The sequence below is a fragment of the Aphidius gifuensis genome, linkage group LG1 (assembly GCF_014905175.1).
Source record: "Aphidius gifuensis isolate YNYX2018 linkage group LG1, ASM1490517v1, whole genome shotgun sequence".
Lineage (NCBI taxonomy): Eukaryota > Metazoa > Arthropoda > Insecta > Hymenoptera > Braconidae > Aphidius > Aphidius gifuensis.
This window is the reverse complement of record NC_057788.1, coordinates 25387825-25399285: the sequence shown is the minus strand read 5'-3', so window position 1 is coordinate 25399285 and position 11461 is coordinate 25387825. Positions and strand designations below refer to the sequence as shown.

General features: G+C 22.5%; 1 protein-coding gene across 3 annotated transcripts in view; it reads left to right on the top strand.

The window, feature by feature from the left end:
- Nucleotides 1-1473: 1473 nt before the first annotated feature.
- Nucleotides 1474-11461, top strand: part of LOC122857280 (cysteine-rich venom protein DIS1-like) — a 33899-nt gene continuing 23911 nt past the window's right edge. The window contains exon 1 of one of the 3 annotated variants that reach the window (XM_044159386.1): nucleotides 1474-1543. The gene's annotated coding sequence lies outside the window, so the exon portion shown is untranslated. Of the gene's footprint in view, nucleotides 1544-3150; nucleotides 3717-11461 lie in introns of those variants that run through there. The other 2 variants (XM_044159378.1, XM_044159394.1) reach the window with 2 other exon arrangements.

Here is an 11461-nt window from a genome sequence, read left to right as displayed (position 1 = left end):
TTTTTTTTTTTTCAAGGGTAAAACATGAGCTTTTATCGTTTTTCAATGTGAACTGTATTTTTCAACGATCTTGCGAGCGCTTTTATTACTGTTTTGCTATCATTTTGCCTTCGTGAATATTCTCATAAAATGTATGACACTGACATAATAAACTTTTAACGATAAACAAATTTTTTTCGTTTTTTTTATCAAATTTTATTTGTTTATTTATTTGAGTCCGTTAAAATAATGAAAACAGTTTACAGAAATAATTTATCATTACAAATATAAATAAAAGTATTTATAAAATACAGTACAAACGGTAAAAAAAATATATAAATATTTATAATTATGACATTTTCATTCTTTAAATTGAGTAAAGAATGAACAAAAATTGATTTTCAATTATCATTATTCAAATTATAATTCATAACTTTAAGGATATTAAAATATATATTTTTTTTTTAGATTTTATAACAACTATTATTAGAGTTTTTAATTAACAAATGTCATGATAAATTAGTACGATTTTAATTTTCCTATTTACTATGAAGATTTATAAATTTGAGTCAATTATTTTATATCACTGATATTACTTTAAATTGTATTTTTTATTTTTGATCACATCATCATTGCCATCAAGTGATTTAAATTTGGAATTCATTAAGATCTATTATCTTTATTTTTGTAGAAAAAAAAAAATGAAAAAAAGTTTTCAAATAGCATGAAAAAAATTAAGGACAATTAAAATGAAATAATCAATGATGTAGATGCTCGACAATGAACTTAAATAATTGATGATAAAAAATATTATAGTTAAAATACTTCCTGCAGTTAAAATGACGATTAAATTAACAATGCCATTTTAATATATTTATTATTGAAAGTTGAAATTATTAACAAAACAATTTATGCATCATTTGAATTATTTAAAAAATATCTTTAACATTATTGTTATTAAATAATACTGCATTTATTTTTCAAACCCAATATATAGATTAAAAATAAATAACATGCCAGAATAAAGAAACTGTATAAAAACCGAACCGTTAAATTCGATTTGTTTATTTTATTTTTTTTCTATCATGTCAATCCTCGATGCAGAAACGTGTCGGCTTATCTTATCTTTGGGGTATTAGTTCTTCGAAACTCCTGGAAAGAAAAAGACAGCTTCCTAACGAGTAAAAAGAAAAAAAAAAAAAAAAACTATGCAAAAAGAAAATAAAAAATAGGAAGATATATAAAGATCTAGAGAAAAGAAAGATACAAAAAAAATTAACAAAAAACTAAAAACGTAGAAAAAGTTTTACTTCTGATTTCTCAAAGATATTTTTTTACAAATAAAAAAAATTTATCAAAGTTGAGTGATGTGTAGTATTCCATTAAAAGTAACAATATTAAAAACTAATAAAAAGAAACATTTATTATTATAAATTTACGTGTCAAATAAACTCTTTAATTATATATAATTTTTTTTTTCTATGATTGTTGCAGATGATATGAATTTCAACGAGACAAGCCAACGACATTGATCTAGAATTTTCATCATCAGGGTGCAACAAGGGTGAGTTTATAAATTTTTTTTATCGTTTAAAATATTTTCAAGTAATTTCGATTTGTATTTATTTGAGAAAATTGAAAATTGGGATTAATTTTCACTTGGGTAATTTAAAAATTTAATTTTTACATAAATAATTATTTGTTTTATAATTGTTTTTTTCATTTACAAGAGTTACAATAAAGTATTCATTATATTTATGATGCACTTTTATACCCTTTATTTATTTTTTTTTCTATTATATTTTTTTTTCTTCATTCCCTCATTTTTACTTTTGCATTATCCATTATCTTACAAGACTGCACTTAACCGTAAAGAAAAGCTTCTCTTTTTCATCATATTAATGGACGTATACACATGATACCTTCTTCTGACACACCATAAAATATTTTCTCTAAAATATAAAGAAAAAAAAGGAAAAGCATATATACACCCTTTGTATTACTTTGTACACCCTTTGCCCCCTCTCTCTCGCTGCCTCTCAATATTACTCATCTTTTCATTTGGCAAAAAAAAAAAAAATAATAAAAATGATACATGCATATATTATATGTATTTAACATGAACTTGTCCTGTCGTTTTTTTTTATATTTTTACTTTCAAAAGAATCATAACGTTATTTTTTTATCATTAAAAAAATTATTGTTTTTTTTATTCAAGTATATCATTAACAGAACGAGCTTTACTTTGTTCATACAAACATAACATATTTCAGTTATTTTTTTATCTCAGATAATAATTTTTCGTTTCAAAGAATAATTTTTTTTTTCCCCTACATATAAAATATAAAAAAAAATAATTAATAAATTAACAAAGAAATATTGAAATTTCCATTGTTTTAAATTAATTTAAAGAGGTGAAAATTAATTAATAAAAAAAAAATTTATTTTTGATTGTACATGTATATAAAAATATGAGGGTTTGAAAATAAGTGAGGTGATTGTCTATTACATGAAAGAAAATATGGTGTATGAATAACTGGAGTAAATTCTTACTGGGTCTATATAAATTGAACCAAGAGCTTGCGCCAGTTTGTTGAGCAACGATATGGATAGTCCCGCGTTGCTTGCCATAGCAGTATGCTACGTGCCGGCATCGTGTCTGGCCACATTTATTCACACATATATATCCATATAAAAGTGAAAAATATACTCTATAATAAATATCGGGGTGTTTGATCATGAAAAATTTAATAACAATATTATATAAAAATAAAAAAGTTTCTCATAAAAAAAAAATTAATATAAATTCAAATTAAAAATTTCATCTCGTATTCTCGATTGTGTAATTAATTAAAAAATAATAATATATTATTATTAAAAAATATATGCTAATCAAAAAGTTAATTGAAAAAAATATTTTTTTTATCTATTTTGACAGTTATTACAATAGTTTAGCACTATTGGCTTGAGTTTAATTAAAAAAATATTATTTTTTTTCTTTTTATTTTAAATCAAGTTTGTTTTCAAGTATTCAAGGACACACGAATAATTTAAAAGTTAAATTAATATTGTTGTAAAAATAAAACAATAAAACAATATATATTATATACAAATATATATTGAGTTGTGAGACAGACGGTAAACTTCTTGAGGCTAAAAAAGACAAGTAAAAAAATAATAAAAAAAAATAAATTACGATTTAAAAACAAAAAAAAAAAGAAAAAAAAAGGGGGCGGAGGGAGTGAAATGAACTACTGATTTATAGCTGGTGGGTTAAGGTTGAACTGGTCGATTATGTTTGTGCTATGTATGCAGGGCCAACCAGCCCGACGATTTTATATGGACCAACTTAAAACCTCAAATCACGGTTATTTCTTAGATCAGGTCGATGGGCCATTTGGATCACACGTAGTTCAAGAGGCACAATAAAAAAATTTATATATTCATAAATAAATTTTTTTTATATTTTATTTATCATAACATTTAGTATAAACAAAAAAATTAAATAAATAAATAAACTTATTAAAAGAAAATTATAAGAAAAAACATTAATTTTTTAAAATAACTTTCAAGTGTTTTTTTTTTTTATTAAGTGTGTGTGCTTTAATAATTTTGTGTTATCTGATATTGTGTTGTATCATATGATAACGAGATAATTGTTTGTGGTAATTACATATTACATATAGGAAACAATTTGTGCACAGTTAATATTTGATCAATATTGAGAGTGGTATCAGGTGAGAAAGCCAATTGGTTAATATGTTTCAATCCTTTTGAATCCTAACATAATATATCGAATTTCCTTGTTGTGTCAAATTTTGATACGCGTCTTTGTCAGCAAAGATTAATTATATTTTTTTCAAAATAAATATTAAGCGTTATTAAAATAATAGCTCTTTTATTTTTGATTATTTTTTTAACTACCAATTATCAATAATTGTATAATTAATTTTACACTAAAATCACTCAAATTAATTGTGGTTTTGTGATTGATATGTTTGCCATTGATGTTAAATTTTAATCGACAATATATGGATATAGATTTGATAAGCATGATAATTCTTTTTTTTGTTTATTGTTGATAATTAATTTGACATAATTTTATAGTATTTTCATCGTGTTAAATCAGCTAAATTGATTTTTAAATTTAGTTTGTATATGTGAATTTTTAACATATATTTAACAAAAATAAAAATACAAAAAAAAAAAACAAAAGTAATTGATGATGTTGATTGGGTGCCAAGTGGTTCCATGCACGAAACCTGTATGTGGCTTGAAAACTTTATTTTTCTTTCAATTCGCACCTATGTTATATAAAATTGAATTATTAGCAAAAATAACTTGTATCTTGTTGTTGTAAAAATAAAGAGCAATTGTATTTTATATTTTCACTATATTTATCTAATTAAACAATATAACAATAATTTATTTTTTAATATTCAATTACTAAAATGTGGATTTATAAATATTTAATTTTTTTTTAATATTAGTAAAGCTAATATATATACTCCAAGTTAATGAATGAAATGGTAATAATATAATAATTTTGAGAGTTAGTATCTTATTGTGAATTGGTTGGGTTAGTTTTAGTCACGCAATGCGAAAACCGAAACATGTTATCGTGTTGATATTACGATTAAATAGCCTAGGGGGGGATAAAATAGCCATCGAATTAATTTATATGTATACAAATTTAATGGCATTTTGTATGTACTTTAATATACATATATTACGTTCATTTTATTATTTTAAATTGTGACGTTATATATTTTGTTTATTCTAAAAGAAAAAAAAATAAAACTTAGTAATAACATTTTTTTATTATTTCAAATTATTGCTTCTATCATGATATTGTTGAAAATTTTTTCTTTTTTCTTTGTCTTTTTTTTCTTTCAAAATACGACTCATTACTATTGGAAAAATTAATTTTATTATCAATGCTTAATCTGCTAGATTAATATGTAAAATTATATAATTTTTTTCAAGTGTATAATTTTCTTAAATTTCTTTTACTTTTATTAAAGTTCTTGGTGGTAGTTATATGTGCTCTTGACAAGTTTCTACGTAACGGCCTATTTTGCACTTAGTCATTACTTCGTTATATGGGAACGTTTAGGGTTGCACTTATGGCAACTTGTACAGAAGCATGCAAACAAGTTGGGTCAGTGCTGTGAAATGGGATGGTGCTTGATTACCTGCTGTTACTCACTCACCCCATTTCAAACTATTTTCCCATTTCATATAACTCAAAAACTCTTATTTCATATATACGGTATATATAATTGTATGAAACTTGACTCTCTTTTTTTTTTTTTCTCTATTTTCTTTGGAAACTAATAAATTCAATTGGTAAAATCATATTGATAAAATTCATACAAGTCAAATGAACTTTACTGTAATATAATACTTTAAATTATTATAAACAAATTAATATATATATGAGATTACTAAATAATTAATTTATATTTTAATGAAAATTGTTTAACAGTATATACGTATTTTATAATAATGAAAATTAAACTTACCACGATCAGCGCTTAGAATTTATCCACTTGGAAAATTATATCTCGGGTCGGAAGACTAGAATTGTTGTTTCGTGATCAGATTAACAATCAGCTACCACTATATTTTCTAGTAAAACTATAAATTCCTGTTGTCGTTTTATCCCTACTATTTGACCACTACTGATGACCTGAAAATCAATTGTGAAAATATAAAATAAAATTCATGTTTTTCATTGTTTTAAAACAAAACGTTATATATGAAAATAGTATACTTAGTCTTTTTTTTTTTTTTTTCATTTTTTCAAATGGTAAATTAAAAATTCCAATTTCATTATGGTAAAAGCGTGACGGGGTCAGGTGAAAAGCTTCATTAACTTTTTATTTAGCAGACGTTGTAAGTTAAAGAGTGCTTAATATTTAGTTTTTAGAATATATAAAACGCAAATCATTAAAAATTCACCGTGAAAAATAAAGTGCAGTTTCGTGTTGAAATAACCCTAATTATATATAATTTTAAAATAATTTTTTATAAACAAAAAATATTAAAGATAATATTTGATTATATTATAACTACTTTGACATTAATATTCAGATTAAATTGTATATTTAAAAATAATTTTCATTGAAGTATATGCCAGTGTTGAATTTAATCTTCAATATATTATTAAATTATTATAGTTAGATAGCTTTAGTATGCAACATATCAATATATTATTTACAGGTAAATTTACATTATACAAATCTGATCATTGATTAATATATGGTTGAATAAATTTTTACTTTAATAATCATTTTGTTATCACAAATAATATATTTATATTCAACACAGTGTTTAATGTAATTTTTAATAATAGAAGTAATCAACTTAGATAGATGAATAAATTAATAAATAAATAAATAGTAGGAGATATTGTTGAGTCATGTTGAATGTATCATTATAATCTGATAAGATTTAAACGAGAAAATAAATGTTGTACATGCTCGATTTTATATATCCAATGTCGAGAGATTGTCATCAATCATTGGTGAATCTGATTGTTATTGATTAATCATAGAGTCACGAAACTTTTAGTATTTATTTGTACAACAGTCTTTTATTATTATTTTTATGAATGATTTTTTTTATTTGACAGATTTAAATCTTATTTACAAATATTTTTATTTTATTTATCTATTTTAAACTCAAAGTACTGAAGATAACATTAAAACTTCCAACAACTATTTTAATCAAATGTTTAAATTCAAGATACACATATGGGTGTTGTTAAATGTATAATATATATACTTTGATAATTTTAAATGTCTTTGTGAGTCATAAATTTTAGTGTTTTAAAAGACTTGCAATCAAAATAAAAATAAAAATTTGTTCCAAATATAGTTTTTAGTCATTCTTAAATTTTTACAAACAGAATTAAAATTATCTTATGCCAAAATACACATAACATTATTTAGTAATAATATTTCTTATTCTTAGTTTGAATTTTCATTTGAAAAAAAAGTTTTTTTTTTTAATTTTTTTAAATTTACCACTGAATTTTCTAAAATGGCAACATTCAATTTTATGATTTTATATATAAAAGTTAAAAAAAAAAAAAAAAATACAAATAATTAATTGAAAATTAATTTTGGAATTGTTTAAAACTTTTCAAATAATTTTATATAAATTACAGAAATTCTTGATAAAATTGAGTCGAAAAAAAAAAAAATTAAAAATACTGTTATTTAAAAAGAAAAGTTATACAGTTAAATAATAAAATTAAGAAATTTTTATATCTATAGTATAAAAATAAAAAAAAAATATATATATCATTGATTCAGTGTCAAAGACGAAAAAAAAAAAATAAAAAAAAAAAAAAAAAAAAGGGGACTGTTATGTACATAAAACAAGTTGCAGTAGTAGTAGTTTGTATATTTTTTTTTTTATAAAACATTACGTTGTTATAAAAGTAGCAAAAAAGTATCTCGGGTTCGGTTGAGCTAATTGGCTTTTACAGTGACACTCAAGAAAGGGATAGAAATAAAAGTCCTGATGGTGTGGTGAGAGTGGAAAATTGTTTGAACCAGTAGAGGTCGCGTAAATGATGACATTAAGAAATTTTGTGTTATCTCACTCTTATTAAGGCAATTTTAACGGAAATCTCAAACGGTTAAAGCATCACCCTGCCACTAATTAACAACTTATATTATTATATACACTATCAAACGAAAAACAAAGTAGTAAATAAAAATTTATATTGTATAAATATTTTTTTTTCGAAATATTAAAAGCTTCTGCTTGTTCACTTGATAAAAAAAATTATAAATAAATAATTTATAAACAATATTATAATTTGAAAAAAATTTACAATCATTGTGAAATATATAAATTATTTTTAATCTTTGTAAAGTCATTGCAATTATACAAGTTATTTACCTCACGAAATTTTCATTTAAAGTCAATTTCATGATATCAGCTAAATTTTTGATGAATAGCTTTTCTGGTCTGACCATTAACCACTATTTCCACTTAAAAAAAAACTTCAAAATCAATCGAATAACTTTTTTTATATTGAAACGTTTAAAAATTAGTCAATTGGCATAAGTGTTGCTGTTGTTTTTTTTTTTCTTTTTAATTGTTAACAAGTGAAAAGACAAGACAGATACAAAAAGTTTTGTAATTATTATTCACAAGTGACTTTTTAATTATTTTTACTTCTGTATATATTTTTACTTTTAGAAATTAATTTAATTAAATGCAATCTTTGTTTCCAAGAATGATACAATCCTATTAATGCCATGATTATTATCAAAAATAAATAAATTTTCATATAAAATAATTTTTTAAAATAAAAAAAAAATCGATAAAGTATAAAAATGTAATAATTTTATATATCTATATATATTTTTCGCTGAATCAGCAGCAAAACTTTAAAATCAGTTGGACGAACAAAATTATTTGCTAACCAACCAGTTTGTCAAAGCTTTTAACATCATTTTATTTTACTAGTAATTTTATAACAAACTTTAAAAAGCCATACAAGTTGATATAACTGATAATCATTTGATAAAATATTAAAAATAAAAATATTTAATTCAAGGCAATACAATATTTGTAGAAATAACAATTTGAAAATTGTTTTTTTTTTATTGTGTCTCATATTTTATTTTTTCTTTTGACATTTTGATAACATATTTATTTTCTATTTACTTTGAGTCGCGTGTGTTTACAGCTAATGTAAATTTTAAATATTTTTTTAAAAAATTTATGTTAGCTAGACAAAAAGTTAAATGTTACCTGGAATTTAGCCCAAAAAAATTTACCAAGTTTTTTAAATCTATGCAGTAAAATTAGGCCGTTATTTTGTATATATATATTTTTTTTTGTGGTGATTCACTTGATTTTGGAATTTTGCCAAACCTCTTTTGGAACGTGAAACCTTACATAGCGCCTTAGTTTGGTTTTATAAAGGGCACACTTTTCACAGATAGTCCTCAGTTCAACTAGTCACTTTCCTGTTTATATATATATTTTTTTATATTTCAATAGTTACATCGTTTTATTTTTTTTTTCGCACAGTCGTTACGTGATCGTGGCCAACTCTTCACTTACCTTCGTCTTCCGGAGCAAAAAAAAAAAAAAAACACAGAATCTTATTTTTTTTTGCTCTTGACACAATAAGTAGAGTATAAATATTCTAGGGATAGAAACTACATAGAAAAGAAAAAAAAAAAAAAAAGAGTAATGTGTATCAAAAAAAAAAAAAAAAACCGAGACACTGAAATAAAAAAGATAATAAAACGAAAAAAAAAAAAAAAAATGTGACATACTGTTGAGAATAAAAATATTGCTGTAGTGGGGAGAAGGGTCACCCACGTCCTTCCACCGGGGAATTTAATGTGAAACGTTCTATACATATAGAGAGTTTCATTTTCATTCTCTCTATTTTTTTTTCATTAAAAAAATGAACAAAAAAAATTATATGATTTTTAAAACAAGTAGTATTTTAAATTTTTCAACTTTTGATGTTTCAGTATATAATAACCTTACCTGGCATATGTTTGATCAAGGGTTTTTTTTTGTCAGTCTATTGTTCTTCTGATATAGACATTGATTGAGAATTTTAAAATAGCTAAAGTTACTATTATATTTTCTTGTGATTTATCATCAATAATATTCTATAAAATTGTAAATACACAGTGAGCTTACTTCTTAAAGTATATATATTTTTTTTAACTGGAAAGTTTTACATTTCCATACGAGTAAAGATGAAAAAATAAATGATAACGTCATGAGGCCAGAGTGCAGTTGAATATATATTCAAAGCAGTTTTGAGATATGTAAATAAACAAGTAAATAATAGCCAAAATAAAGAAATGTAAAAATATATATTTCTTTAGATGTGTATTCTTTTGAGTTATTTATAATGAAATGTATTTATCATTATATAAGCTGAATATAATAAAAGAATAAAAATATTTTATTTGAATAATGGTCGAGCGAATTTTTTGTGTTTGACTCAAACAGATATGTAAAATGATCAATGAGTATTGAAGGTAATAATAAATCTTCATCTTTGTCGACTTTTGGCAAAATCTTGATGGCGATCCAGACATATGGCCAGATTTATTATTGTCATTTGTTCACTACATTAATTTTTTTATGTAAAACTATTTTCATTTTTTTTTTTCTTCTTTGAAATTAAATATTTTGTGTAAATTTTTTTTCCATTTCTTTTTTTTTTTTTTTTTTAAATATATATGTAAAAAAAATATTTTAATTTTATTTTTTTTGATCAACTTAATCTTACTTTTCATCTTTTATTTTTTATACCATTGTTGAAATTAAATTCCAGGCTGTCAGTTCGTTATCCTGAAACGTGTCTCGCTTTCGTTTGCAATGGGTACATCCCCTGACTTTGCCATCTTACCAATTTTTCAAGAATTTTTTTCTTTTTTATTTGTATATTTTTTTATCCATCGTTTGTCTTCATCTGACCTGTTTTTTTTCTTTTACTTATCGATTTTTTTTTAAGCGTGCAACCAGTATTGTTCCACGTGTTTTTATAAATGATTTATTTAAATGGCAAACACACAGTGAAAACAAAATAAATAAAAAAAAAATAGTATTAAGTTTAACAAAATGTTAAACATTTGTTTGACTTATGTATTATTTTATTTTTTTAAATTATTAAATAGTTTATAATTTATGTTCCAAAGTGAACAGGAAGCTTTTTATATAAAGAGCTTTTGTTAAACAGTTTTTATGATTTTTTTAGACAATGTACCAATTCTGAATTTCTGACAATTCACAATGAATAAAGTGAATTAAAATAAATCTTGAATAAAATTGACTTTTAGTCTTCTTTTTTTTATATTATTCAAATTTTAGCTTCATAATGTCACTATAGAGGACCATTTTTTTTTTTGCCAAGTTTTTCTTTTTTTTTTTTTTTTATTCTGATAAAAAAAAATTTCGGCTTATCCGTTATCTATACATAGGTTTTGAAATGAGTTTTTATAATTTAATACAACCCTCTTCAATTTGAATTTTTTTTTTTTAATGTGAAAATCTTATCAAACATCAGGTAATTATTGTCAATACTTTGATATTTTCAAGAGGTTAGACAAGTCAAGTGAATCATTTAAAAATTATTTTCTAATATTAAAATAATTTATTAAATTACTTTTTTTATTAATAGACAAAAATAAATATAAAACAATATATAATAATTAGTATTTTTTGTTTTTTATTTATTTGAATTCAAAGCAATTTTAAATTTTAAAAATTACAAATCATCGAATATGTATTATCGGGTATTTAAATTACCAAAAATAATTGATTTAGATTTTATTTTTTTTCTTGTTATTCTTGAAGTTTTACCAACTTTTATTTTTTTGATTTTCAATTTATTTAATTTTTTAAAATTTTACAATTTAATTTCCATACTATTATTCAAACATTGAAGATAAAAAGAAGTAAAACATCAAAAAAAAGAAAT